We start from the raw sequence: 13,406 nt of genomic DNA, 5'->3' as shown, positions 1-13,406 counted from the left end.
TTCCAGAGTCCAAGAATATGGAACATGTTCTCACGTGTCTCACTGACTCAAACGCTCGTTTTATGACACAAGCCAGTACATCTACACTACTGGCTATTAAAATTGCTACACCACGAACATGACGTGCTACTGACGTGAAATTTAACCGACAGGAAGAAGATGCTGTGATATGCAAATGATTAGCTTTTCAGAGCATTCACACAAGGATGCCGCCGGTGGCGACACCTACAACGCGCTGACATGAGGAAAGTTTCCAACCTATTTCTCATACACAAAAAGCAGTTGACCGGCGTTGCCTGGTGAAACGTGGTTGTGATGCCTCGTGTAAGCAGGAGAAATGCGTACAATCACGTTTCCAACTTTGATAAAGGTCGGATTGTAGCCTATCGCGATTGCGCTTTATCGTATCGTGACATTGCTGCTCGCGTTGGCCGACATCCAATGACTGTTAGCAGAACATGGTGGGTTCAGGAGGGTAATACGGAATGCCGTGCTGGATCCCAACGGCCTCGTATCACTAGCAGTCGAGATCACAAGCATCTTATCCGCATGGCTGTAACGGATCGTGCAGCCACGTCTCGATCCCTGAGTCAACAGATGAGGACGTTTGCAAGACAACAACCATCTGCACGAACAGTTCGACGACGTTTGCAGCAGCATGGACTATCAGCTCGGAGACCATTGACGCTGCATCACAGACAGGAGCGCCTGTGATGGTGTACTCAACGATGAACCTGGATGCACGAATGGCAAAACGTCATTTTTCGGATGAATCCAGGTTCTTTTTACAGCATCATGATGGTCGCATCCGTGTTTGGCGACATCGCGGTGAACGCACATTGGAAGCGTGTATTTGTCATCGCCATACAGGCGTGTCACTCGGCGTGATGGTACGGGATGCCATTGTTTATACATCTCGGTCACCTCTTGTTCGCATTGACGGCACTTTGAACAGTGGACGTTACATTTCAGATGTGTTACTACCTGTGGCTCTACCCTTCATTCGATCCCTGCGAAACGCTACATTTCAACAGGATAATGCACGACCACATGTTGCGGGTGCTGTAAGTCCTTTCTGGATACAGAAAATGTTCAGCTGCTGCCCTGGGCAGCACATTCTCCAGATCTCTCACCAATTGAAAACGTCTGGTCACTGGTAGCCTAGCAACTGGCTCGTCACAATACGCAGGTCACTACTCTTGAAGAACTGAGGTATCGTGTTGAAGCTGCATGGGCAGCTGTACCTGTACACGCCATCCAGACTCTGTTTGACTCAATTACCAGGCGTATCAAGGCCGTTATTACGGCCAGAGGTGGTTGTTCTGGGTACTGATTTCTCAGGACCTATGAACCCAAACTGCATGAACATGTCAGTTCTAGTATAATATATTTGTCCAATGAATACCCGTTTATCAGCTGCATTTCTTCTTGGTGTAGTAATTTTAATGGCCAGTAGTATATATCTATATGACTATTCCACAATTCACTCATTATTGCGTGGCGGAGGATTCATTGATTCACTTTCACACCATATCTCTACCATTTTTTCTTTGCCGTACGAAAACACCATTTCTCACTGTGACTTGTAAAACCATGAAACCTGGTGTGGGACCTGCGCATTGTGCACTCTGGAATAGGCAGCTCCCCAGGTATACCCAATACATGTGTACATCCACTGCTCGCATACAAGCAGAACCTACTCTCATCGTTCAAGACAACAGAGCAACATGACACTCTCCAGTTGACTCTTTCATGATAAGAGAGTAGCTGTGCCCGGCGATATCCTTGTGATAGGCCAGCCAGAGTAATGCATGATCAGAGTCCTATTGCGTATAGGTTGGGCAGAGGAATGCATGATCAGAGTCCTATTGCATATAGGCTGGCCAGGGGAAAGCATGATCAGAGTCCTGTTGCATATAGGCTGGCCAGAGGAATGTGTGATCAGAGTCCTGTTGCATATAGGCTGGCCAGAGGAATGTGTGATCAGAGTCCTGTTGCATATAGGCTGGCCAGAGGAGTGTGTCATCAGAGTCCTATGGCATATAGGCTGGCCAGAGGAATGCATGATCAGAGTCCTGTTGCATATAGGCTGGCCAGAGGAATGCATGATCAGAGTCCTGTTGCATATAGGCTGGCCAGAGGAATGCGTGATCAGAGTCCTGTGGCATATAGGCTGGCCAGAGGAATACATGATCAGAGTCCTGTTGCATATAGGCTGGCCAGAGGAATGCATGATCAGAGTCCCATTGCATATAGGCTGGCCAGAGGAATGCATGATCAGAGTCCTGTTGCATATAGGCTGGCCAGAGGAATGCATGATCAGAGTCCTGTGGCATATAGGCTGGCCAGAGGAATGCATGATCAGAGTCCTGTTGCATATAGGCTGGCCAGAGGAATGCATGACCAGAGTCCTGTTGCATATAGGCTGGCCAGAGGAATGTGTGATCAGTCCTGCTACCAGACAGCACTTAATGGTTATGATTACACAGCAAGTGACACATTTGCCAGTGTTTCTTACTCGTCTGATGTTCAGTTGGCCATTGCTGTTGGCATCAATCTGGACCTGTGTCTGCCATCCAGAGCCTTGTGTACAGGTGTGGATGTGTTCCACAGACCACTGTTGAAAGCAACGATACGCCACCTATACATTGTGCCCAACATGTGCTGCAGCCGATCAATACGTCCATCCATCTTCCTGCAGGCCCACAATGTAATCCTGTTCAGTTCAAATGGATGAAGCTGTTCAGTAGGAGTATGTACTCGTCGCCAGTGCATGGCTCTACCCTAGCGTGAATGATGCAAACACTACTCATCTCTAAACATTGGCAGTTACAGCCTGTAGAGTGAAAACAGAAGGGGTCACAGGTAGCCCTTCTGATCGCTGATAACCATAACTAGAGAATCACTAACACTGCATTCACTCAGTATCCACATATATCAATGAGCGTGGTCCTTGAGGGTCTTTCATGTACATCTACATTGACACTGCCAGAAGAAAACGCAAGACTCAATCATTTCTTAGTGTCCAGCACACCAGAAGAATGGAGCATCTCGGCCCTACAACTTCCCATTCTGAATTGAACTGTTCATATCATATGGTGAACACTGGATCTGTAAGCACAGGTTCCTGCTAATAGCCCCTGTCTACCAGCAACAGTTTTGGACGTTAAACACATATATTCTTGAAACTTCCTGGCAGATTAAAACTGTGTGCCAGGCCGAGACTCGAACTCGGGACCTTTGCCTTTCGCGGGCAAGTGCTCTACCAACTGAGCTACCCAAGCACGACTCACGCCCAGTCCTCACAGCTCTACTTCTGCCGGTACCTCGTCTCCTACCTTCCAAACTTTACAGAAGCTTGCAGAACTAGCACTCCTGAAAGAAAGGGTATTGCAGAGACATGGCTTAGCCACAGCCTTAGGGATGTTTCCAGAATGATATTTTCACTCTGCATCGGAGTGTGCACTGATATGAAACTTCCTGGCAGATTAAAACTGTGTGCCGGGCCAAGACTCTGGACCTTTGCCTTTCACGGGCAAGTGCTCTACCAACTGAGCTACCCAAGCACGACTCACGCCCAGTCCTCACAGCTCTACTTCTCCTGGTACCTCGTCTCCTACCTTCCAAACTTTACAGAAGCTTGCAGAACTAGCACTCCTGAAAGAAAGGGTATTGCAGAGACATGGCTTAGCCACAGCCTTGGGGATGTTTCCAGATTATTTTCACTCTGCATCGGAGTGTGCGCTGTTATGAAACTTCCTGGCAGATTAAAACTGTGTGCCGGGCCAAGACTCGAACTCAGGACCTTTGCCTTTCGCGGGCAAGTGCTCTACCAACTGAGCTACCCAAGCACGACTCACGCCCAGTCCTCACAGCTCTACTTCTGCCGGTACATATATTCTTGTTGGAGCACAATAATGTCCCCAATCTTTCCAATCTTCAAGTGTCACAGCTATGCATAACAGGGAATACCGTGATGCCAGCAATAATACTGATTTGACGTATACATACTATTTTCTCTGGCAGCCACACCTTGGCCTTTGAAGGGTCATCGTTTCAGTTCCGAGGAGTTTGTTGAAATGGCTATTGGCTGATACTGTTGCAGTGTTCGCTTTGTGTCAGATTTCACATGATGTGACGATGCACTTTCACATCACAAAATGGTTCACACTTTCGCTCCAATCGACAGGCAAACAGGTTTGCATTTAAACTTAAATCTTCTGACTGTTCCTTCATCATCACAGAACTGAGAAATGTAGCTGATGCGAGAGATTCACCTGAACCAAATTCAGAGCGCTTTGCATCAAAATCTACAGCTGCAGCTGCTGTGCAATGATGGGAGCAAAGTGTTGAGAGAATTCTTCGGCGAGATCTTTAGGTGCAACATTCCAGTACAGTTATCACACAAGAACTGAATGTCAGCGATTTTTAAATTTGTATGATGCTGAGTCGAGACAATGTTCTGTTTGGAACGAAGGCAGAGACAGACAAATCTGCGGTTCCTGGCAGTCCTTTCTATTCTGCATCAGAGTTTCCGTTTTCAGATTGTAGCCTGTGGGCACGAAAATGTGATACTGTTTCTTTTTGCTTCAAAAATACCATTATAATCAAGTAAATATTACCAGAATGAGATTTTCACTCTGCAGCGGAGTGTGCGCTGATATGAGACTTCCTGGCAGATTAAAACTGTGTGCCCGACCGAGACTCGAACTCGGGACCTTTGCCTTTCGCAGGCAAGTGCTCTACCATCTGAGCTACCGAAGCATGACTCACGCCCGGTCCTCACAGCTTCACTTCTGCCAGTACCTCGTCTCCTACCTTCCAAACTTTACAGGAGCTCTCCTGCGAACCATGCAGAACTAGCACTCCCCGTCTTGGAGACCGAGCTCCTCAAACTCTTAGAAGATCCGGAATTTAACGCCTTTAAATGCAGTGCGGTATTATGCAGTGAACTGAGTCACCCCCCTAAACATCAAGGTGACGCGGAGACGGCTACTCTGCATTATATATGGGGTGAAAATGGTGTTATTTCTCTGAGCACATCGATTGCTGAGTTGTACCGAGAATCCACCTTGAGCGCTATTATGGCCCGATTTTCCGAGATGGAAGCACGTGGATCCGCTAAAGCGCTCAGCAGTATACCACACCTCGACATCCATATACATGTCTATGATCCAATGAATGGAGGGTCCAGTTATATTAAACTCCCTATAGATATTGAGAAAAAGCAGGCGTGCATTAATGTTCAAAATAAGTATGATAATGCGTGTTTTGCATGGTCAGTCCTGGCTTGCGAGAGAAATTACAATTACAATTACAATTACAAACATCATCCCGAGCGTCCCAGCAGTTACAAAGTCAAAGATATTAAGAGACAGTACAACTTTGATGGAATAGAGTTCCCTTTAAGAATCCAGGACATATCTAAGTTTTAAGCTCAGAATACCGCAATATCGGTCCACGTTTGTGGCCTGGAGAGGAAAAGCAAGTCAGATGAGCAGAACAAGCATACAGTAGTAGACCCCCTCCATTTCTCAAAATTTGCATGTGAGCGAGAGTTGCATGTCAACATGCTGCTCTTCTCCGAACGTGATAATTATCACTACGTCTGGATCAAAGACATGTCCCGACTCATTTCCTCCCAGTTAAGTAAAAATGAACATAAACAACATATTTGTATAAGGTGTTTGAATTATTTTTCATCTCAAGAGTTATAAGCGACACATCTATTAGATTGTGCATGCATGGACCCGGTACGTGTTGTTATGCCCACTGAGGAAAATAACTTCATTAAATTTAAAAATGCTCACCACCAGCAGCATTGTCCTTTTGTTGTGTACGCCGATTTTGATGCTTGCTGGCTCCTATTACTCGTTGTGAAGGGAACCCCTTAGCCTCACACACAACCTTCACACAAAAACACGTACCTTATGCGGCGGCGTTCCAAGTTGTATGCGCATATGATTGTAAACTTAATAGCTATCAGTCTTATGTAGGGGGCGATCCGGCGGTTTGGCTTCTCACTGAGCTTGGAAAACTTTCATGGCAAGTTCACAAGCTCTACGGCATCAATATTCCCATGACCAAATCAAAGGAAAATGATGACTTGTATGAAAAGGCTGTTAATTGTCATATCTGCGGGCTGGCCTTAGATAGAAAAGCTGAGACTCCTCGTAGAGACCATTGTCATCTTACGGGTAAGTTCCGCGGTGCAGCCCACAAAGCATGCAACTTGAAGAAACAATCCGAAGTGACGCGATAATAGAGGACAAACATTAGCCGCCACAGGAACGTAGGTGGAACCAGGGTAATAATAACTGGAAACCAACCAATAAAAATGGAAGGGATCAACCAGTGCAGAACGCGGTGCAGCCCACAAAGCATGCAACTTGAAGAAAAAATCCGAAGTGACGCGATAATAGAGGACAAACACTATCCGCCACAGGAACGTAGGTGGAACCAGGGTAATAATAACTGGAAACCAACCAATAAAAATGGAAGGGATCAACCAGTGCAGAACTGGAGAGCGAGTGAAGACCGCAATCCAGAACCTACACAAATAATCAAAATACGTCCGGCGAACCCTGGCCGTATGCAAACTGCGCAAAACAGACAAGAATGACTAGGGCGGCACACTCGGCAGCGGAAGAACGCGGCCGGGAACAAAGTAGTGTATAATTAGATTAGATTTTGTGATTTGTTGGCGATGTTTATTTGTATTAGTATAGGCACTGTTTTATTTGTGTTTTGTGATTATTTGTTTTATGTTGTGTGTATTTATTTTCCTATTTTCATGTGCTTGTCTTATTTTGGCATGGATTGTGTGTATATTATGTGTTTGATGTTAAATTTTGTTGTATGGGGACCACTGGGTCGCTTAGTATAGAAAATTTGCTTCAGCTATGACACAAACAATATTTAGAAGTATTAGATTAATTATAGAAGGGGTTATCTTATGTAGATAACTTCCTATACAAAATTTTATGGCAAGGCTATTGGACAGGAGAGCTTTCAGGATAAAATCTGGCTCTGTGGTGGATGGATGGATTTGGGCTGTGTTGAGCGTGTTGTGATGTGGTAGGTGGATATTGCGTCCCACCGAATGTGTTGTGTTTCTTGAGACGAGTGCAGGGTATGACGTCCTATGCGGTAGTGTTCAGGACCCACCCGTTGCGTTATCGGCGTATGGTGATTGTGGGTGTTTCGGGTGATAATTATGAGGTGGTCTGTCCGACGCAGTAGTGTTCGAGACGCACCTGTTATCTCAATTGTGTTGATAGTGTGAGTACGGTGATCAAAACGACTATCCGGTGGCCAGTCAATCGAAATTAGGCGATAGGGACGCATCAAACATGGATAATTCGTAATCGGTGCGATGAGGATGTTGTGTGAAAAGACGAGTTTTGAGCCGTCATAGAAAGACGTAAATCAGGTGGCTGGTCGCACGCAATAGCGTGATCGACAGAGCTTATTGATGATTTGGGCCGTAGGAGTGTTGTAGAGACGTATTAGCGACGCTAGCCGAGTCTAGGCTTAACTATTTGAGTTAAGCAGAGACGCTAAAACAACACGCCAGTCAGTTTAAAGGATGATAATGAAGGTCACCACAAAAGATAGATGCTCTCAAGTCCAGCCATGAACCTTGACTACTATCACTGATTTTTACTTGTTGTAGCGTGTAAAACTAACTCTTGTTTTGTTCAACAGATAAGCATGACGTTGAATTGAGCCTGCCGTTACAGACAGAAGCAGACTAGGAGCGGAAGACCAATGCCATAATCAGTCAAACTAGCGTCGTCTTCAGAATTAGACTAACTGTTCTAAAACATATTAATCTTTAACACCATCAGTGGTTGAATTCGTTGTGTGGTGAGCAGATCGAGCGTCTTCATCACACAAGTTGCTGAGTGGGACGGAGAGCACGTAAGAATGGCGTCATCAGCTGAGCTGTATGGGAGCCAAACGAAATCAAATTGAATGATGGATGAGTCTGCGAAACGTAATCCGAGTGGTCCTATACTTTCGGTTCCTCTGAGAAGGTAAATATGCGGTTAATTTCTTCGTTGATTACAACACCGAACAGTTGGTGAAGAGAGTCTTATTGCACTCCAAGTAATAGTATTACAGGGAGGGAGATATTGCTGCTGTCATGGAGATCAGCCAGTGGCATCAAAGTTATAGTGTAAATTGAGGATATATGGGTAGGTACGAGGCTGGACATTACTGAAATAGACTGAACAAGGCTGTTGGCAGTTTAAGTACAATACATTCTATCTCTGTATTGACATCTTTGGCCGCAACAGTGACAGTGTATCATTTACTCACTGTGGATGCTATGATGAATTTAGCAACTGTAGAGGCAACACACTGCGTATTTCTAAAGCATCAAACACACATGCACCTCTGTGGTATACTCTGTTGTAAGGGACTCGTCTTGTAGAAGATGGTGGATACTAGAAGAGAGTTTATATACGAGGATTGGAAATTTAACAGTGGAAAAACTATTTACTTACAGCTCGTACAAAATAAATATGTCTTTCAAAGTTTTATTGACCTTCAAAGTAGTCTCCAGCATAGTGTATAACCCTTGCCAGTGATGCTCTTAGCAGTGTCACATGTGTCGACAGTTCGAGTGGCGCGGTCTGTTAATCGATGAGTTGCAGCAGTCGTCAAGCAAATGCCGTGAAGTGTTCCCTTCAGTCAGAAATCGAGTTGAACTCACGAGGACTTACGTCAAGGGACCGCAGTAGGTGGTACAGCACTCAGCAGTCCCATCAGTCAAACAAATCAGTAACAGTTCGCACTCTATGTGCTTGAGCATTGTTCTGCAAAATGATGGTCAGGTCCCGCAGAAAGTGTCATCACTTCTGTCTCTAAGCTGCTCGTAGGTTGTGTTCCAAAATATGTAGTGCTTTTAGTCGATATTTATTATTTCACAGAGAAATATTACATCGTCGTCATCGTCATCATTATCATCTTTTCCATACCCCTCTTCCGGAAGTAAGTACCATCTTGGCAGTGATGGTAGTGGTGACGGCGATGCGGAGCTATCGTGGATAGCTTCTGAAACTAAAATCAATAAATAAATAAATAACATCAAAACAAAATTAAATTAGTTTTGTGCATCACATAGACAAAGAATCAGTTATGCACCGAATTTCCTGTGTATTAGCTTACCCTGTCATAGATACCTGGCTATTTCGAGTCAGACAGTATCGCTTTTGCAATGAATCGCTTTTGTAATGAACCTCGCTTGTAGTTATCGGTACTCATAACTGCGACGAGCACTAAACAATACTACTTGTAAGCCGTATATTTAGGAATGAAGTACCATCGACATTAATGGAAAACGAAGATGATGTATAATTTGACCGATATTTCATGGCTGTAAGCTGTAGGGAATAGAATAATCGAATCAAGCACGTTTAATAGATTGAATCGAGGCCTCGTAAGCCATTAGCCGGCTGCCGAAATATTAATGCGTGAAGCACGTAACTGCCATCGTCACAACTTAGCAAAAGATTTGGCAGGGAGCCGAGAACTTTCAGGCCGTGTGTAAAATCGGTAAGCGAGTCTAAGGATTCCAATCAGTTCCTTGTTGACCAGTCTGGTGCGGCAGTTGAAGATAGCAAAAGCCGAACCTAAGTTTAAAATTTCACGTTTAAGACATCGTTCAAGCATGAAAACCGTACAAACATGCAGTCTCTTGACCTTCGGACGGACCCCCGTATGGAAGATGTGTAACTGACATAAGGAAGTACCGTCAAGATTTGAAAAACAGACAAATCATCTGGTCCGGATGGCATTCCTGTTAGATTTTAGAAGGAGTACTCCAGGGAATTGGTCCATCACCCCGCCTCTCTCTCTCTCCCTCTCTCTTTCTTTCTCGTCCAACACGAAGATCGAAACGAATGGTATAAAGGAAAGAAAGAAAGCGCGGGTCACTCCAGTATACAAGAAAGATGAAGGAACAGACCGCAAAATTACAGACCAATATCCCTAACTTCGGACTGCTCCCGAATCTTTGTACGTATTCTCAGTTCGAATATAATAAACATTCTTGAGGCTAAGCTGTTTATGTTGATGAACCAGCCTGATTTTAGAAAGCATCATTCGTTCAAAACTCGGCATGCCTTTATTTCACATGATATATCTAGAACTATAAAGGAAGGTAACAGGTGGATTACATATTCTAGATTTCAGGAAGGTGTATGACACGATCTCCTATCGCAGCCCGTTAACGAAGGCACGGGCATATTTAACAGGCTCAGAGATAAGAGAGTGGCTATATCCAATATGCAGCCCAGTGCAATTGGATAGCTGCTGTTCTCTTTATACTTAAATGATTTGGCGGGTCAATAGTCTGCCGACGATGCAGCGGTCTACGATAAGTCATCAAAGCTGAGTGACTGTAGGAGGACACAAGACGATTTAGACAAAATTTCCATTTGGTGTGATGAATGGTCGCTAGCCTTAAATGCGGAAAAAATGCAAGTTAATGCTGATGAGTAGGAATAATAAACCAGTAACTTTCAGGTGAAGTATTACTATCGTTCTGCTTACTTCACTGGTGGGATTGATCCGTTCCAGGTCATGTTGAAGAATTTCGGCGAATGGCTTCTAGATTTGTTACCTGTAAGTGCCATGGAGCTGCTTTCAGAACTCAAACAGAAGTCCTTGGAGGACGGTGTTCTTTCCTAGGAACTGTAAACACTAAATTCAGAGACCGTCATTTCAAGGTAACTACCAAACGACTCTACTGCAGCTAACATTAATTGCGCATAAGGACCACGAAGACCAAATACGAAAAAAGTAGACCTCATATGGAAGCGTCCAGACAGCAGTTCTACCATCACTCTATTTAAGATTAATTGTACATGGGGCCCATTGAACTTAAAGAATTCGAAACATGCAATGCCGTAGACGTATACAAAGGAAAAAAAACAACTCTGATAATAACTTCTCTGTAATGCAGTAGAAACACGCATACATGAAAAGCAGGAAATACACCCGTCTCAAAGTTAGCTAATATCGACTCTGGCAGCTTGTAGGTGTAGGGTAGAGTTTCGATGTTTCTGTCGCTGGTTTCGAGTGGTTCTGCGAATTTTTTTCTTGGCAGGATAACACCAGTTGTATGGTATCGTCAGTTTCCGCGGCGTATTGCGATTTTATGTCGTCCTTCTGTAGTGCTTTGCATATAGTTGTGTAATTAGGACCTATCTTTGTGATTAATTACGCAATTAGGATCGATCTTTGCGTCAGTTTCTCGACCAAAATAAATAAAGTACACTAACCTAACCTTCCTCTCCCGCATCTAGACAGGTTTCATGTGTTGGGGGTGCACTTGAGCATTCCGTCCAGGAGCACCAGGGTTCGAGTCCCAGAAAGGGCTCCGGCATTTTTAATTTCCCATCAATTCCATGTGTGTCTGGTGGTTTAATTGTGTTAGGTGGGAGCACTTGGCCTTTCCACCCAGGAGGAGCAGGGTTCGAGTTCCAGAAAGGGTTTCTCTCTCTATGTCACAACCCCGCGCCGGTAATAACGACTAGAGAGTCAACACTTGCCGGATACACTGCGTGCGACCTTGTTGCTGTCTACTAACGATGCTTAGGAAAGGACTCTCTCTATGTCGCAACCCGCTACGGTAATAACGACTAGAGAGGCAACACGTACCGGATACATTCGGTATTTTGGAATGGTGCCGGCCGTGTCCCAATACTCTTCTTTACTGTTATAGGTTTCTATTATCACTCGTGTGTAGAGCAGGTATTTGACATCATAGATTTTGTCACTGTCTTTTCCGGATGGGAGGGTGACTCGGTACACAGGTTGCGGTATCAATTGTTTCGACTTCTCGTCGCGTTCCTTAAATTGGTAGACTTGTAGCACTTTGAAGCCTTTTTCCTTGAGGCCATAGGAAAGTTGTTCTTCGGTAACTTCCGCCGGAAGGCGTTTGACAACTACTTTCAGTTCCCTGTCGTCTGGTGCTTGATGTGTAAAATAGGAGAAGTTGTGGTTCGTGAAGAATTTTATTGCACGCCTTTGGTCTTCGAAGGACTCAATGCGGTATTTGATGCGGTCCTTTTGGTATATAGCTTTAAGGTTGCCCTCTAGAAGTCCGTTGAGCGTTTCATTGAGGTGAACGTAATCCTTTGTGTAATAAATTGTGACTAGGGGCACTTTGCGAAGCACATTCTTGTCTCTGTCCACGGCTTCGGCGGCATTAGAAGTTTGTCCCTGCGGCTTGTTGGTGGTTGATGGAGGCGCAGCTTGAGGTGTCAGTGGGGCGAATCGGTTCGTTGTGGGGATGGTCTCCGTTCGTCTCTTAGCCGGGTTGGCTAAGTCCTTGGCTAATGCGTTGCTTCTGCGCCGTTTGTTGTGTACGAGCGTAAAGTCCTCCTCTGCGTGTAGGGAGTCGTTGTCGTTGTCTGCTGGAAAGGCCGCTGCCATTTCCGCGTCGTCGACCGTTTGGTCGGAGTGCTGTGATTCGACATCAGAGTCCACAGATGGAGATGCCAGACAGGTGTCGTTATCCTGCTCTTGTGTTTCCCGTGAATAGCGGATAAGGCGTTGTATGTCCTTCAGCGTTTCTTTGTCCTCCTCCCGACTTATATCGAGCCTTCTGGTGTAGTCCTGGCGGTCGTCTTCATTGCTGCGTCCGTCGTGATGTGATGTATGGCCGACGTCCGAATACGGTTTCGTCGTGTGGTGTGTAGTTTTCTGCTGTCGAATAGCGCCTGTCGATCGTCGTTCTATCCTGTCATGAACCGGTGCCGTAGCCTGGGTCGTCAACCTGGGATCCGTCCTGTGTGGAGCGGCCGCTGGAGCGTCCGGCGGGCCAGGCCCAACCGACCGACTAGCGGCCGACTCCAGCGCGTCCGAGGCGGCTGCCCCGGCCGCGCGCGCATCGTCCTCGCTCGTCGGCATCGCGAACTCGACCTGCTTTCGAGGCAGAATGAACAGTGTCTTGAAGGTAGGATATAGGATGAACATCAACAAAAGCAAAACGAGCATAATGGAATATAGTCGAATTAAGCACTATGGGACAACTGCTGAGGCCATCAGTCCCCTAGAACTTACAACTACTTAAACCTAACTAACCTAAGGACATCACACACATCCATGCCCGGGGCAGGATTCGAACCTGCGACCGTAGCGGTCGCGCGGTTCCAGACTGTAGCGCCTAGAACCACTCGTCCCCTCCGGCCGGCCTTCTCGGTTACAAATAAAACAATAAGTATGTCATTGTTTTTGGAAATTCGACTCCTGCGAGGGTTAAATAGAGGATGAAAAGTTTTAAGAAAATATTTCGATAATTTAAGAAAATTTTAAAACTAAATGTACGAAAATTTGTATTTCACTTCTCTGTTGAAATTAAGAAATATGTGTTAGGAAATGAAAGTTTC

General features: G+C 45.3%; 1 non-coding gene across 1 annotated transcript; it reads right to left on the bottom strand.

Annotated features, from left to right (window-relative positions):
• Positions 1-3,210: 3,210 nt before the first annotated feature.
• Trnas-cga lies at positions 3,211-3,285 on the bottom strand. The gene has a single exon. It is a non-coding gene; the product is annotated as a tRNA-Ser (tRNA).
• Positions 3,286-13,406: the final 10,121 nt, after the last annotated feature.

Source organism: Schistocerca piceifrons, chromosome 10, assembly GCF_021461385.2.
Source record: "Schistocerca piceifrons isolate TAMUIC-IGC-003096 chromosome 10, iqSchPice1.1, whole genome shotgun sequence".
Classification (NCBI taxonomy): Eukaryota; Metazoa; Arthropoda; class Insecta; order Orthoptera; family Acrididae; genus Schistocerca; species Schistocerca piceifrons.
Note: the sequence above shows the minus strand (reverse complement) of the source record. Positions and strands in the feature narration are given on the sequence as shown.